General features: G+C 39.2%; 1 protein-coding gene across 6 annotated transcripts in view; it reads left to right on the top strand.

Annotated features, from left to right (window-relative positions):
• TNIK (TRAF2 and NCK interacting kinase) overlaps positions 1-17,744 on the top strand; it is a 413,713-nt gene that overhangs the window by 219,332 nt on the left and 176,637 nt on the right. The window contains exon 2 of one of the 6 annotated variants that reach the window (XM_033211709.1): positions 3,843-3,955. The exons of the other annotated variants lie outside the window; for them this stretch is intronic. The gene's annotated coding sequence lies outside the window, so the exon portion shown is untranslated. The remainder of the gene's footprint in view (positions 1-3,842; positions 3,956-17,744) is intronic. 6 annotated transcript variants of the gene reach the window in all.

The raw sequence follows: 17,744 nt of genomic DNA, 5'->3' as shown, positions 1-17,744 counted from the left end.
TTTTCCCAGATAAACAGATAAAACTAACCTAGCTCATTTCTTACATCAAAGTTAACATTGTGAATGTCAAAGAACCAATGCTATGCAATGATGTAAAATATCACTCTAATTTAATTCCCATTGGCAGGCCACATGTTTACTTCAGTGTTTTACCTTCTAAGTGGGCAGAACAATGCAGAGATAGCACAGCTGTATTTTAATATGCATGTTACCCACCTTGAATTGTCATAAGGCAGCTTCCTAATGCTCTAAAATGGAAATATATGACACTTTCAGATAAATGTCGTGCACACGATTTGAGTTTTTGGGGTGGTTTTGTTTATTCCTCTCTTCTCCCCTCATTTTTAATTACATCTGCCTATATAAGCGCACAAGTTAATTTTCATCAGCTGCCCATATCGCCTGAGTTTTCTAGTTCTTGTGTTCAGAACACTTATCTATAGTTAAGTTCTGAGGCTTAAAAGTCAGTCATTTATTTAGTACCTACTGTATGCCCAACACTAGGTTGTAACCAACTAGTGAACATAGGGAAAACGGAGGCGTTTCCTCATACACAAACTGCTTGCAATGAAGATGTGTTTATAGGGGAGGGGAAACAATGGCTGAAGGTAACATAGGAGATTGTTTTGGCTGTTAAGTAAAGAGATACCACACACACACAAACACACACACACACACACACACACACACACCAGATTTTGTCTATGCAAATGAACGACCTTTCCCTTAAAGTAGAGAATTGTACCTATTACCTTCAAAACTGTTGCAATTGCCCTACATATTTGGGAGCTACTTTCTTTTGGTGATGAAATACACAAACCACAAAATTTCTTTTTGGTCTGTTATCATTTTAACTTTCTAACAGTTTTATCCAACTCAATCTTTCACCTTCCTTACCAGTTTAGAATGACATTAAATGTAAAAAATTAAATATGCTTTTTAATAAAGATGGGCCATATTCTTTTTCAATATTCAAAGAGATGTGATGTAGGTAATTTCAGAATGATTTAAGCATCAATGGTATTAGTGCCTAGAGACAACATTCATTTAGAGTACAAGTTTGGCTACTTTTGCTAAATAAAATTGGGTACATTATGTATATTAAGTATCAAATAGTGTATGTGTGGAATACAGGTTCTTGATAATGTAGGCTCCAACTAAGGGCATATAGTCTGTGGTTCTGAGTTAGGTGAAAAATGTCCTAATAAGGAGCACCTTGCAATGGCCCTTGCTCTGTGCTTCAGCACCAGCCAACTTTCCCAGGACAGAGGAACTCATCCCAAGACTGTGGCAGGAAGGTTGATAACTATTAGACAGTACCTGTTTCTCACTTCTGGGCCTAGCTATCAGTTCATATGTCATCCCAAATCATTACCCAAACATGCAGACATCATCTGATGCCTCTGACAATACAAGTAGCCAGCCTCATTTTAGAACAGACCAGAGTACTCTTGACATTCTAAATTGTCATCTTTTAATGGACTCATCCCTTCTTCCTTCTTTAGGAAGTTCTCGTATCTGTGTCCTGGTCTCTACTGTCTGTCCCTGCTGTTCTCTGCTGTCTGTATCTGCTGTTCTTCCCAGATCACAGGCAGGTTCCAACATGTGCTTTAATTTAGTCTCATCTCTCATAGGATGTTGCCCACCTTTAACCTGTCTGGCGGTTGGTGTGTGTACATGATACCTCTTGTTGGGTTATTCTGGTTTTCCTTCTGCTATTTAGATGAGAGCTTCATTCATTCTCTGGTCACTCAAACGCTTTCAGACACAATAACACACTAGGATTGTGACCATTTGGTATTTGGGGTCTTTGAATAATGTACACTGTATTTGACAGTGGTCTGGGACACCATCAATTGATAATTGTTACAGCAGAGGATTGCAGGATAAAAACAAATCTCTGTCATCAAAGTCAGAATCCCAAATGTGGAGTAATAATGGAAGTTTGTAGCATTTTTAGAGCACTATACGGTTTATAAAACTTTCACATTAGCTATTTTAGTTCTTATAACCGCCTTAAGTATCATTTCTCTGGTTTTAGTGTGGAAACTGAGATCTAAAGAGATCTGAATGATTTCCTCATGGTCACACAGCCAGAGAGTGACAGAACTGAAGGTATCTGACCACAGGGCCTGTGTTGTTCCCACAGCTGAAGGAGTTGGAGTTCCTACTTTCCTCTGAGCTAGCTGCATGACTTTAGAGAAGTAGGATGGAAGGGTTTAATATTCCTACTTGAATGTCTCTAATATTCTTCATTTCTAATTTTTTAAGTCTATCAGGTTTGGACATGAAATTTTTAAAGGGCCTAATTTAGATGTCTAGGAATCCCTGTTTCTGAATATTTTGGGGGTCTAGGGCTTAGGTTACATCTTGGAATTTTTAAGGTACTGGAGCTATTTAACCTAAATCTCAGTACTGCAAAGAAGCTGTCCCATCCATCAACACCAGTTTCCCAGGCAAACAAGACTGGTCAGTCTCTTCAAGGCCTCCCCCATGAATGTTAGAGGGTGCTGGCATTACCGGAAAACAAAGCTTCCATCCAGGTGTGGATGAGCTCCTTCTGAGAAGGGAGTAATCTGTATGGACTGAAGTAAATGGGAATTCTTCCTGAACATGTGCCATCAAGCTATAGAGCAGAAGTTGGGTGAAATTTGAAAGGCACAGTAACAAAGGCAGAAGCATTGTGGGCATGGCTAAGAGCCTGGCCTTCCCAACTGGCTGACTTTGGGACTGTGCCTTGCTCTCTTCATTAGTATAATGGGGGTGGTAATAGCACCTACTTCGTATGGGCAATGTGGGGATTAAATAGTAATCATGTACAACCTTAGCCTGACAAGTTAATATACAGTAAAAGCAAACTATTAGTTACTAGCTCAGTAAGAAACCAGAATAGCTAGGAACAGTTACAGAGTCTTGGTAGGTTGGGTTGGGTGGGTTGGATTGGTTCCAACTGACAGGGAAAGACCCTGCTTGCTTCAAGAGTGGATGAAATAAATAGCTATGGAATAACTGTATGTGAGAACGTGCAAAGTATATGCTTTCCTGCAGGCTCCTCACTTAATATATATCGTAAAAGACAGTAATAGCTAATATCATAGGTAGCAAATTTGACATTTGTTCATTCGTCTTTTTGTAATGAATTATTCAAGGTGAATTATGCTGATGTGTACCACCATCATTCCATTTGATTATGTGTCTTAATGTATAATGTCCTAAGGGCTGCCCAGGACTGGTGAGCAGTAACTCACTGCAGGAGGCCCCTGCTTTGCCATTTCCACACCACTGCACCATCCCTCCAGCCCCCTTAAGTTGGCAACAGGCCACTCTGTCTTGTCTAGTCGTGGTGATAGAGAGCCTGAGTGATTCTTAATCAAAGAAAATGACAGCTCCATTTACATTTGTACAGATCTGATATTCACATTTGGATGTATGCCTAAAGGTACCTGGGTTGAAAATATGTGGTATAACATTGCTTTATCTTCCTAAATCATCCTGACACAGCCTTGCACTTAATAGGGAGTGGGACCCAGAATCGTGAAATAATAGCAGACCTGCCACTGGGGGCTGGATTTATGTTTTATGAGATAAAGTGGTTCTTAACTATTTTTGTTGCCATGTTCAATAGCTAGTTACTTTTAATGTTTCTATAATAAGAAAACACTATGCAAAGATACACTTTAATGGAATTTCATAAGCTTCTACACTATGGGTAATAACCAGAGCTCTGAAAATAAAACTGTTATTGTCACTTGCATTTTAAGTCAGATTTACAGCTTTCTTTCATTTATGACTTTGTCCTAGTCTGAAAGCAAAATCACCATTTTATTATTTCTTATTCAAAGGTTGAAAGAAAAAGGTACCAAGTAAAACGATTTTGTATGACAAGATCATAGGACTTGGCAGCAAAGATTTGGATTGAAACTTTAGCCTTGCCATTAACCAGCTGTGATGTTGAGTAAGTCATCTAGTCTTTGGCTCACTTGTAAAATGGTATAATATTGATACTATAGTTGTATTGTTATTACCTGGAATGACACCCCACTCTTATGATTCACAACCTGGACTTTTTATGACCCAGGTCTGTTTTGCTTTTAAAATCTTAAATGTACAACATCCCAGTCTTAGACCACAGCCTTTGATGCTTCCAGCCTGTACTCCCTCACACTCTACACACCTGTTCTTTGATGTTGACTAAGCCCTCAGGTCTTTTGTCAGTCTCTCAGTCCCTGTGAAACCTTAATAACTTGTCTCTCCAGCCTTGGGCCTCATGATTCCTTAATTTAATCAATTTTGGCCAACATGTACTATCTCCTTTATCCTTTGTTCCTCCATAATATCCACCTTGCAGACCCCTTCCCTCAGGTCAGTCTAGCTGTTTATTTTTCTGCATTTGGGCTGCACAGCTCAACTCAGCACTGCTTAATAATCAACTGTATGTACCTGCTCAGTTCCTTCTCCTGTTCCCTGGAATAGTTGCTCCCTATCTCCACCTCTCTCCTCTTCTCCCTTCCACTGCCCCTGCCTTCATTGTTCTCCACAGGTGACCTTCCTCCATGTCTTTTAGAAAAAGTGGAGCCATTGGACAGGTATCCCTCATTGGGTAGATATCCCACAGGTCTCCCTCTGCCTCTCTCCTCAAACTCATCTTCTTCGCACATTCTTATCTTCTTTCATCCTACCTCAATGTAAGACTTTTCCCTCTGTGTGAGAGGACTCCTCCTGCTGTTTCTGTTGTCTCCTCCCTTGCCCGGAATTGCCTCTTTCCTCTCAGGATGCAGACATCTTCAGTGAGGACCTCAGGAGTAGTTTCATCTCTTTTCAGACCAAGCAACTTTTTTCTACCCTCTTTGCCTCCACTTAGTCACCTCCCATTTTTTCCTTCACTCTGTACAAACTGATGTATGTCTCTGCATTGCTGTCTAAGGTCCCAGGGGCTTCATAATCGCCAGATTGAATGAGCTCTTTTTAGTCTTTATTTCACTTGGTCTTCTACAGCACTGGCTCTGACCATACCCTCCTTTTTGAAACTCATCACATCCTCCTTCCTGAAACTTTCTCTTTTCCTTGATTTGCAGTCATATTGCTACTTTCTTTTTTCCCACCCCTGGTTGTTTTTTCTTGGTGTTCACTGTGAGTCCTTCTGTCTCCATAGACTGACTTGACCTCCTGAAGCCCAGCCTTCTCCACTGGACTAATGGACACATCTGTCTGGATGTCTGCCAGGCCCCCGAAAACCTTGTATGTCCTCCACTGAAGTTACCTCCTGCCTTGTTCATGTTTTCCCCCTGAGTCTTCTGTCTCAAAGAATGGCACCCTTACCCACCTAGCTTGTACACACCAGAGATGTTATCTTCCTGGAGGTCTTCTCTTTCAGTTATCCAGAATGCTATCGACATGTCCTGTTGATTCTACTTCTTATTTATTCTTTGGATCTATTATTTTTTCGCTGCCAGCCTTTGTTTCAGATCCTGACTGAATTAATCGTCTCCGAATCTTGGTAGAGGACAGATGAACTACAATCCTGGATCTGGGTGGTAGTGGGTAGGAAGGTGGGGAAGGAGTGGGGAAGATGGTGAAAGGGTAACCTTTCTGGAATCCAGTCTGATCCTGTAACTCCCAGGTGTAAACTCTTTATCATAGTACTCCTTAGCGTGACACAGGAAGCTGTTCTTGATTGGGACTTTGTCTTCTCCAATTGCATATCCTGCTATTTTCTACATACACGTGGTGTCATAGCCATACACAGATTCAAGCCCTTCCTCATACATTGGCCAGTGTCTTTACTTGGTGCTTGAAATGTCCTTCCTTGTCTTCCCCTCAATCTTATTCTCTGATCTTTTAGGACTGAGTTAAAGTCCTACCTTTGCTACCATTTCTGTTCAGCCCAGTCTGAGTTGGTTGCTCTGTGGAACTTTTGGCCATCTCTTCATCATAATATCAACTTCTCAAGCTGCCAGGCCCCTGAAAACTTTGTATGTCTTAGACTGAGGTTACCACCTGCCTTCTGAAAACTCCATTTTGAGAAATGATAGCTGAAAACTCAAGATCTTGCGGGAAAAACTAGTGCTAGAAAGACTAAGATTGTAAGTGAACTCCTGAAAATATTTTCAATCTAGTGAAACTGTTAGAAATATTTTTTTTGTTTGCTAAAAGGAAGCAATAAAGAAAACGCAGAAGTCAAACGAGTTGCTGCCTATGTTAAATAATAGATATTTTCAATAAGTCATCTAACTTTTTTGTGCATTTCCTTATTTGTAAAATGAGGGTAACAGCATAATGGGCTATGATGAGTATGATGAGTTAATGTATGTAAAATGCTTATAACAGAACCTGACATAGTAGATATTAGCTATTAATAATAATTTTCATTTACCAACTACAAATCTTACAGACTATTTATTATTTCCAGCCCTCCTATTTTTGCTGAGGTTATTAGAATCTGTTTTTTTTTTTTTTTTTGAAGTATGAATATAAAGGCGTTTTTTTTTTGGTCTGGTTCTCCACCCAAGTGTCAGTGGGATCTAATTTATTACTCATGCTTGTGGAGCCATCTTAGTTTCCAGGTTGTCTCAAAGGTGTATGTTTTTCTTTGACTAGAGAATGGCTTTGGGATGATGTCTATCTAAGCAAATTAGGCTCAGGGAATATGACAGAACAATCCAACCTTTCTCACCCTCTCCTACAGCACTCTCTCTTCCTCGCTCACTCACACATAGCTCCTTTCCCTCTACCTGAAGCTGCACCCTCCAGGCTTCTTTGCTTTCCTTCCTGTGTGTTTTCAAGGCTGCCCCTCACAAGCATCTACTTCCGTTCTTCGTCTATTCCCCTCCCCCAAGTCTGTCTTGTCTGTCTGTCTCTCTCTCTCTCTCTCTCTCTCTTTCCTATTTCCAACAGGATTTGATATTGATTTACTTAAATCAAAATAGTCATAATACCGAAAATGTACAACAAAAGAAAGTCATGACTATAAGTTCCATGAGGGCAAAAAATAGCATTTTATTCAGACCTGTATTGGAGTAGGCATTCAGTAGTAAGTAAATTCTTAGACAGAGGAAAGTTATCAGAAGCAAATGAGATGATCTACAGAAAAGAAATACATAAACTGTAAAAATTAGTATACAGATTTTAAAAATCAATCTGTTCTTCCCCTCTTCCATTTGAATAACCATAACACCTTGATTATACCAAACTCTTGACGATTTATTTATTTATTTTTTTTATTGTAAAAGTGTCTTAAAAAGATGTCCCAACCTTCCTGGGTAACTCTGGTCCTTTAATCACCTTCACAAATCTACTTTATAAGAAAATTTTAAACTTTAAATTATGGTTTAAATATCGCTTCTTTTATTTTTAGTATGATAAGGTGATCAGCTCTTCTGGTGACATTCATGTATTTGTATGTTATTATGTATTTTTTTTATCAACCCATTCCTGAGGCAATGTATGTCTTAACAGTTTTCCCTGATTGTGCTGTTTACCAAATCATTTCAGATCATGCTCAAAGGATTCTCTAAATTCTCTAACTTTGATTTAGGTGGTGGAATTTGTTTTAATTACATCCTTACCTAAGTTGAGTGTTGAAGAGTGAAAATTCAAAGTCTTTGTTTTGTAGAGCCCAAGTCCCTACACAACTGGCACCTTTATACACAATGGAGGTAGAAGTACAACACGTCTGAACTACTGCATCCTTTATTCAGACTTCTTTTTTCCAGTCATTTGCTTTAATACTGTATTTCTTAAGAGTTCTAAGAGTACTGGCAATCCAGGAAGAAATTGCTCATGAATCATTATTGGTATAGTTAAATGCAAAATAGCAGTTATGAAGTTTATACAAATCTCTCTGTGGCTTCCTTGCTCCTTTTTCATAATCTTGTAGTAATTTCAAGCCTTTTGTTGAAATCTCGACAAGCCCTATGATATCATACTCCTTATTAAAATTATTAAATTTAAATAATTTTAGCAATAAATATAAAATATTTAAAGAGAAGCCATAAGTTGTCATCCTATCACTATTGAGTTGATTTTTCTAGTAAAGTATATCAAATATGGGTGTGTCAATTAATGAAATGCAATAATAAAGTTCATTTCTATCTCACCTTTGCAACATAGAGGCGAATAGATTAAATTTCGAGTTCAAAAACATGATAGTTTTCTTTAGTATATTTACTTAAAGTCATGGTAGAAATAGTATGTGACCAGATGAAAAGTATGTACTGGCTAATGTATTAGCCAGTACAAAATAAAATTGGAATGCAGCAAATCCAATCATTTATTTGGCTATCATTTATTAAGTTCTTTGAGAAAAGTGTTTTTTCCCCCAGAATAAGTGAGTATGTTTGAGAAGTATTAGAATCCGGACTTTTTTTGAGTAAACAAGTTGTCTCCTGAGAATAGTATAGCATTAAGCACAAAGTTAAAATTTTATTTCTGTCTCTAAAAAAACAAAATTGCAATCCTCTTCAATTATTTTCTGCACTTGAGCTTTTTCTCGGAGGACCTTACAAAGTAAATTAGGGAAGAATACTCTGGATCTAACATCAATGGTTCTCTCTCAATGAGTTAATAAAGGTGGATTTCTTTTCTCAAGATTTTTCTTTAATTATTGTGTTTCCTAAAGACCACATATATTAGAAATTTTCTTTTAGTGGCGTCTTCCCCCAAATAAGATGCCATGAGTTGATCTTGGCCATAACTGATTTGGAGAAAACCTCTGAAAATGGAACAAACAGGGAAAAATAAAAATACGTATTTTTTATAAACCTTCCTCTAGGAATAAAATCCATTAAAAATGAAGCTAAATTTTGTTGTGCGACAAATTTAAATAATTTAATAATAAAACTGACTTAAGACTCAGGTCCCTCAGAAATGAAGACAGTGCTTTATATATAATAGCTGCTCAGTAAGGCATCTATGAATTTAACTTTTAATTAACAGGGCTACCAACATGTTGAACCCCAGAAGATGCCACTTATATAGAAAACAATGGGAAGGGTACTTTTTGGAGTTGTGTAACAATGTGGCTTGTGAGTTGGATAAGAAGGTGTTGGGTTTTTTTTAAAATTTACTATAAATATTATGTTCATTTTATGTGAAATTAGAATTTCTTCATAAGACCTTTGTTTGTAAAAACTTGACCACATTCCAAAGGGCACTGAAATCCATTTCAACTTACAGAAATGATGCCCTTTCAGGAAATTTTTATTGGCTACCCTTTTCCTTAATAGTGGAATAGTGTATGTATTTATGATATGTTGTGAATCCCTGGGCAGGAGTTGTCAAGGTTAGACAACTCCATTGAATGTGGAGTTCAGAAGAACTCACCTTATCTGGACACTCCTGTTTTGCATTTTAGTTCTGGAAGGGAAAACAGGCATAACAAGTATTTCTATTTCTATTCTTTATGAAATCCATGAGAGCTAAAAAGATTTGCCTAGAGCCTTATTGAAAAATTGAAAACTGATCAAATTCTAAATAGAACCCATGTATTTTTACTCCTTTAACTCCACTGCATTTATTATTTCCAAAGTTTTTTTTATGGCTTCTGAATTTGTTTCCGAAAATGTATTCTTCTCAAAAAGATTTTTTTATGTTTAAAAATGTAAAAACAGAAATAATATGTTTAAGAGGTATAATTCAATCTTTCAAAGCATCACATGTATGATTGCTAGATATTTTTCAATATTCAAGCCCGTGACTTGTTGAATGCTCATCAGTGGTTAATACGTATTGTGTTATTATTGGCCTTAAATAACTATCACTCAGTGGTTTATTAAATCTAAGACAGATTTTCTGGTTAGGAGTTCCTGGGATATCATAAGGTATATTTTAATGATTAAAAGCCAGCAGTTCAGTTATTTTGCGTATATGAGCGATAATTTTCTTTCTTTCTTTCTTTCTTTCTTTTTTTTTTTTTTTTTTTGAGATGGAGACTCGCTCTGTTGCCCAGGCTGGAGTGGCACAATCTCGGCTCACTGCAAGCTCCGCCTCCTGGGTTCACACCATTCTCCTGCCTCAGCCTCCTGAGTAGCTGGGACTACAGTGCCTGCCACCACGCCCGGCTAATTTTTTGTATTTGTAGTAGAGATAGGGTTTCACTGTGTTAGCCAGGATGGTCTTGATCTCCTGACCTCGTGATCCTCCCACCTCGGCCTCCCAAAGTGCTGGGATTACAGGCGTGAACCACCAGGACCGGCCAATTTTATTTTCTTAATGTCCCTCATGCAGACAGAAGCCACCAATGAAATAAACCATTAATGTTGCAAACACAAGACTGCTGAATTAAATGCTAAAAAAAAAAAAAAAAAAAAAAAATGCAGATTGATTCTGATCTTTTGGATCCTAGGTAAGTACCTAAGTCCCAACCAATGTGATTGAAATCAGATACTGGCAACTAGGTTGAAATTAGACTTGATATTTTCAGATCAGGTGCTGTTAGAAGAGCTCCTGCTTATGAGTCTTTGAGCATATGCCTACACCTATTTCACAATTGAAAATGAGGAAGAGGAGGAAGGAAAGGAATTTTCATGTTTTTGTGCAGGTGACCTTAGCTGACTGAGGTCTTAACAGTTTAGGCAAAATTTCCATCTTTCCACATTTATGTCAGGGAAAGAGGATCAAATGTTCTCTTTGGTTCAAAAAGCACAGCCTCATTCTTAACTGCTACCTGTAAGGTTGATCTGTTGGCTGCTGCTAGCAGAAATATATCTTAGAGATACAGTTACTTCTACTTCTATACTTTATATTGCTAATATTTAAATAAAACATATATATTTACAGAAATAAATCTTCCTAGGTGGAAAACATATGCTGATTATCAGGCATTTTAATTTATAGTTCTGTTCTTTATTCTTTAAACATTAGAGAGAATTTAAATAGAATTTAAAAAGAGAGAGACAATATCTTATTGTTTCCTTGACTTATATGCAAGGCCAATATGAAAGGAAAATACGACCTGGAAAAATCTTGGTTTTTTTGAGCCTCAGTTTTAAAGTCTGGTAATAGTACTTGTTCTATCAGAGTTGTTATGCCTTCAAGTAAGAAGTGCTATGAATTTTTTAAAAGAGAACAGAAGTGCTGTAATGTCAGCACTTTGGGAGTCAGAGGTGGGCAGATCACCTGCGGTCGGGAGTTCGAGACCAGCCTGACTAACATGGAGAAACCCTGTCTCTACTAAAAGTAAAAAATTAGCTGGGTGTGGTGGTGCACACCTGTAATCACAGCTACTTGGGAGGCTGAAGCAGGAGAATCACTTGAAACCGGGAAGTGGAGGTTGCGGTGAGCCAAGATCGTGCCATTACACTCTAGCCTGGGCAACAAGAGCAAAACTCTGTCACAAAACAAAACGAAACAAAAATCAAAATGAAACAAAACAAAAAAAAGAACAGAAGGACTTGGAAACGCGTTTCCACAAAGAGGTTAGGGATTTATTCATGCAGCACATATTGATTGTGTACCCACCATGCAGACACTGATCTGCTACTGAAGATGAAATAGTGAACAAGACAAAGAGAAGGCCCTGCCCTCAAGACACTTCCCTCCTAGAGCAGGAAATGTCTGGTACACTTGATAAATAAATAAACTGTATAGTTTGTTAGATGATCTGTAAAGCAGGGAAGGAGGATAATGAGAGTTAAGGTGGAGTTGAAGTTTTAGATATTGCAGCCCAAAAAAGGCTATTGGAGAAGAGTCATTTGAGACTCTTTGACACATTCGAGTCAAGACTTGAAGGCAGCGAGCATTCAAGTGTGGCAGAAGGAAGAGACATGTAAAGTCCCCATGGTACATTGGAGGAAACGGAGAAGGATGCTAGACCTGCAATGTGGGTGAATAGGAGACTGGGGGGGAATAGCAGGAGAAGAGAACAGAAATGGAACCTCATAGTCACACTAAAAGCACTGTGATAACACCATTTACCCAGCCACTCTATCAAGTGTATCTACATATGTAATTTAATCCTTACTACTGCAACCTAGTGAGTTAATTGTTTTATATCAGTTCTACACAGTTAGAGGGTTTAACTCTAGACCTACTAAGTAGTCCAAGGGAACCTCATACCTCTTTCAAAGCCTTTCCTCTTAACCTCCACATCCTATATAGGGCCTGTAGAGCTCTAGCTACAGATAGTCAGTTCTTTCCTAGACTATGTGAAATACCTGCTTCAAAAGAGAAGATGGCCAAGAGTCAGCAAGATGCTCTCCTTGCCCGTCTCACGATCCCTGATGAGTCAACCTAAACTGGAGGCATGAAAATGTGGTGGAGAGAAGAATTTCACTGGAGTCAGGGAAAACTCACCCTCCTTGAGACAAAGCTACCCGATAGGTCACAGTTGGATCGCAGCTAAATTTAGCTATAAATTAATGCATTAACTAACTAGTCAGCTACACTCCCATTCAGGCCTACCCAGAGCTTGGGGCAGATCATATTTACTTAAAAGAGCCCTTGTTCTTTCTCAGTGTGTCATCATATTTCACCCTCTTCCCTCCCCCAAGATTTCAGACCAAAGTGTTCTCAGCATTACTGTCCTGATGGGAAAGTACAGGTTTCTGAGAGGCACTTGACTCCTTACTGCCAGCAACTAGCTTCCCAGGGATGGATGTGTTTGCTGACAAATTGCTGTAGTCTATGATGGCCATCACTTTGAAAGATTAGGAATATGTAAGAGCCATCCTGCATTTATAAAACAACTTTCAGTTTTCTAACGTCCTTTTTGTCCTCTCACCCTCCTCCCCAAAGAACAATATGCAGGTCTTTGCTCAGAAAGCACAATCGCAAATGCAGTCTGTGCTGACACAGAAGACATCTGTTGGAGGGGGAGAGATATTTTCAGCCTTTGCAGAGATCTGGGTCTTCTGCTATTGCAGGTGGAACAATTAATAGGCCATAATTATTTCTTTTATACACTTTGGAGAGTCTATATTTGGATGTTATTCTTTGACCATCTTGAGTTCTTTAAGTACCTAAAAGGTGGTGAATGGTATCAGTGATATAGAATAATGCTGTTCATTTATTTTTCCTAAAAAATTGAATTTTGCTTTCCTTATTTCTTGGAAACAGATCACTTACAGCAATTGCAAGATTCCTATATCCCTGCATTTGAAGAACATCCGTTGGATAAAGGCAAACGCCTTTATTCTCTTGTCATTGACCATTATATTTTTAGCTTAAAAGTTCACATGACTTATATTTTAATCAAACAAAATAATATGTTTCTGAATTGAGCTCCTGGAAGGTTTACTTATAGTTTTAAGAGTTATTAAGACCTAAATATTGTTTTAAAATGAAAATAGGATGTTCTTTCTAAAATTAATATAATTAGCCAGAATTGTGTCCAGTTAAAATAAACCAAGTTCCGTTTAGTCCTAATAATACTTCATTAGGTTTTTTAAAAATTTAGAATATGCTGCTTAAATGGGAAAGTCTTAGAATTGGCCTCTTACACAAAAGTCAGTTGCAAAGTGGTCTCAGAAGTCACTGGGTATAGTATTGCCCGTGTTCTTAAAGAACATACATTTTTGGGGTTTAGGAAAAGATTTCACCTGTAAGATTCTACTAAGCAAAGAAAGAACAGTTCATCTGCTGTGCCTCCCTTAAGCCATGGGAGATCCCTGAGGTCAAGACCTTATCTTTTGATCTTTGTAATATTAGTGCCTACTGCAGAATCTGTCATTTCATAGACTTCAGCATTCATTGAACACCTATTAAATGTCAAATTCTTTTAAAACATGGTTTCTCAACCTTGACTCCATTGACATTTTGGACCCAATTATTGTTTGTTGGGGAAGGGTGGTGTCCTGTGCATTATGAAGATTTAGTAGCATCCCTGACCTCTACCCACTAGTTGTCAGCAGCTGCAGTCATAGCAATCAAAGGATGTCTCCAGACATCATCAGATGTCCCCTGGGAAGCAAAGTTGCCCCCATTGAAAACCACTGTTTTAAAGGGTTTGAGAGAGATAATTTACATTTTGTGAGATAAAAAAAACAAAAGCTTTTAAAATTCTCTCTTCTCCATATGTACATATTTACAATGTAGTATATTTCTATATGTACAATATTATCTTTTTTATTTAATTTCTTTTAGAGATTGGATCTCACTCTGTCCCCCAGGCTGGAGTGCAGTGGCACAGTAGCAGCTTACTGCAGCCTCAAACTCCTGGGCTCAAGTTATCCTTCCACCTCAGCTAAGTAACTGGGACTGCAGGTGCATGCCACTAGGTCTGGCTAATTTTTAAATTTTTTTGTTGAGACGGGGTCTCACTATATAGCTCAGGCTGGTCTTGAGTTCCAGGCTGCAAGTGATCCTCCTGCCTTGGCCTCTCAAAGCACTGGAATTATAGACATGAGCCACCACACTCAGCCTATATATGTTTTAGGTATATAAATTTTAGATATAATTTTAATAACATACATGTTATGTGTATGTATAATAAACACACCCATTCTTATAGGGGAGACATTTGGCTGAGAGTGCTCACTGTAGTCTTTTTTTTTTTTTTTTTTCCGGTGGGAATCATTATGACTCCAGTAAGTTGCTCACTAAATTTCATCCGTCACTGTGTTCCCGCTCAGATACAACTAAAGCCTATTGAAATTGATTTTTGTGTCAGTAACAGAGCAGGGATTCAGTAAGAACCTGAAAGCTTCCCTTTCATTACTAGTCTTTTTCCCCTGTATTACTTTAGATTTGGTGGGCCCTAATTATATTCCAGTCTTTTCCCTGCTGACATTTCTTTTGTTTTAATTAAAACTGCTGGAGGTTGGAGGACACTGTGGGAGAGGGTTTATTCATCAAAAGCCCAAATAAAGAGCCAAATGGGTCCCCATTTGTGTTCCTGCCGCCCCAAGAATGATAGCTGGGAACACTGTGGTCCTTTGCCTTTGTTTTTTCTCATGACACCAGTGTGGTCCTTTTTCTTTCTGAACAGGAGACTGCTCCTGCTGCTGCTGCAGAAGTCTGTTAAATGATTGAGACAGCACTGTGGGTGGACTGGCTTCCTGTCGAAGCCATACATTAGGCAAAATGAAATGCAGCATTGCCTTTTTATTATTATTATCATCTATTTCCCCCAACCCCCAGCCTATCGTGTCTGTGGTCCAAAGCCAACCCTGTCCACTCCCAATCACCTGGTTGTAAATCTCAGACAATAGGGGCCAGCTTCGGGCTGCATTTGGCAACCCTGTGCAGGGCCAGGGGAGAGGATGTAATATATCTTCTTAATCTGCAGCTAGGAGATGGGATGGAGCGAGCAAAGAGTCTGCCAGAGGTCCTGAGGGGAAGACAGAGTTGCCTCATAAAGTAGTCCTTAGAGAGGGAGCTATTGATTTGAAATCTTTAAAAATGAGCCCTCCTTCTCCAAGAACAGTTGCATCGTCCTACCTCTAGTTAGTACCATCTCAGGAAAAGAGGAGGCAGAGGTGAATGGATGTTGGCAGGGCAGCGTCTGGACCTTGCTTTTCTCTTGATGCATTTTTCTCTCGCTGACCATTTCCTCTGGTAAGCTGTTGTGATTATGACATGCAGAATGCTAATGTCTCTAGCGAGCCTCCAGGGCCTATTTCAGTGACCTAGTTTTCTTAGTTAACACTTGGAAAAGAAAACAAAAACAGAACCTTGTTGAGCAAAACACTCACATCAGATCACATGGCTTTCCCCTCCAGTTATGACACCGTAAGCCATTCTTATAGTCCTCTTTTTTCTTAAGCTTCTGACACTCGTAAGTAGACATTTCACCAAATTCTAGCAAGATTCTCCCAGGTGTAGCTCCTGATGGATCACAGGAATCTCTGTTCATTGTGATTTGTGGCAATTTACAAGATTCACTAGGCCTAGAAACTTGATGTTTTCCAATGTGATTTAGCACCTACCCTTTGCAAGATGCTGTCCCAGGCAATGTCCGAGGATTAAACAGGTTTAAGGTGGAGTTCCTGCCTTTGAGGGGCTTTCTGTTTTAGTGTGTAGAAGCCATGTGCCTGGGGGACTGCATTTTAAGGGCATTAGGGACTTACGGTACCCAGAGGAGAGAGAAGTGGGTTCCAATACAACTCACACAGGCTATTGTAAGTTATTAAGGGCTATACGCCCTCACATTTAACATTTTACAGGTTGTATCGAGAACCTTTTTCGTGTCTTAAGAGGGTTATTGACCTTTCTACTATCACTAAGTTCATGTATTTAAAAAACTTTTTCCTGGATTCTTAGATTTCATGGAGTACTAAAATCTCACTCTATTACCCCCCACCCACCACCAAAACAAAAACAAAAACAAAAAACAAAAACAAACAACAAGAAAACTGGGAACCAATATATGATTGTTAATTTTTTTTTTTTTTTTTTTTTTTGAGACAGAGTCTAGCTCTGTCGCCCAGGCTGGAGTGCAGTGGCGCATCTCCGCTCACTGCAAGCTCCGCCTCCCGAATTCACGCCAAATGGGCATTTTAACACCAAAAATAAGAATCCTACTTAAGTTGAATACCTCTTGTTTTCTGAAAAAATCACCACTGGGTCCTTATTTTTCACCTTTTACTGGAGTTGTATGTAAACTTTACCTTGGACTAGTGTTCAGGTACCAGGGTTTTGAATGCTGTTTATGGCCCCAGGTGCCATTCTTGGCTCAGGGGATAGGGAAGGCTATTGTGCTGGGTGCGGAGGAGTGGGATATTTGGAGAGGCTGAAGAGTTGGCTGCATGTACATATTTTGTCCCCATCTTTTGAGCCCCTACACCTGGGGGGTTAGTCCTCCCAGAAATGAATGTATAAAAGCCACAGATGAGGTCGGGCATGGTGGCTCATGCCTGAAATCCCAGCACTTTGGGAAGCCAAGGTAGGCAGATCACTTGAGGTCAGGAGTTCAAGACCAGCATGGCCAACATGGCAACACCCTGGCTCTACTAAAAATACAAAAATTAGCTGGGCATGGTGGTGGGAACCAGTAATCCCAGCTACTTGGGAGGCTGAGGCAGGAGAATCACTTGAATCCAGGAGGTAGAGATTGCAGTGAGCTGAGATAGTGCCACTGTATTCCAGCCTGAGCAACAGAGTGAGACTCTGTCTCAAAATAAATAAATAAATAAATAAACAAACAAACAAACAAACAAACAAACAAATAAATGAAATTTTTTAAAAAAGCCACAGATGATTGTGATAATTCTGTGGTATAAATTAGATGAGAGCCAGTGAGAGCTTTGGTTTTGTGCTCATTTTTTGGGTTGAGAGGAGGTTACTGGGAAGTGTGTTCTTGGCTCAAGGCCCTGGCCCAGAGGCTGGCTCTTCTGCTTTTGAGCTCTCGTCACCCCTCAGCTTGTCTGCCTCGTCACTGCTGTCACTTCAGCTGTGCGTGCCTTTCCTGGGTACAGGCATTAGGCTCCCTGCCACGGAATCTGCATACATTAACTATTGTCTGCTAAAAATTGTGACTATTTGATTTTTTTCCCGTTAAGCATCCATTTTGATTTATAAACTGAGCCAAGCTGGCAGCCATGAGGACTGAAGAATCCTAGTTTCTAACAAAGAAAAATGAAACCTAGTCTCTTCTTCCTCACTTCGTGTCTGTAAGCGAGTCTCAGCTTTCAGTTGGCCTACCCCTGAACAGTCTTGAAAACAATCCATTTTCTGTCACTCAGAGGTGCCAAGCAAAGGAATTCACAGTGAGTGGTGTTGAGATGGAGAGTAATTGCCTGGGCACCATCCTGAGTCAGTGCCTTGCTTTACCTCTGCCACAAGTCTGGGAGCCATAAAGTCTGAATCAC

This window comes from Trachypithecus francoisi, unplaced genomic scaffold (genome assembly GCF_009764315.1).
Source record: "Trachypithecus francoisi isolate TF-2019V2 unplaced genomic scaffold, Tfra_2.0 Lachesis_group0, whole genome shotgun sequence".
In the NCBI taxonomy this organism is placed as follows: domain Eukaryota; kingdom Metazoa; phylum Chordata; class Mammalia; order Primates; family Cercopithecidae; genus Trachypithecus; species Trachypithecus francoisi.
This window is presented reverse-complemented; position numbering and strand designations above follow the sequence as displayed.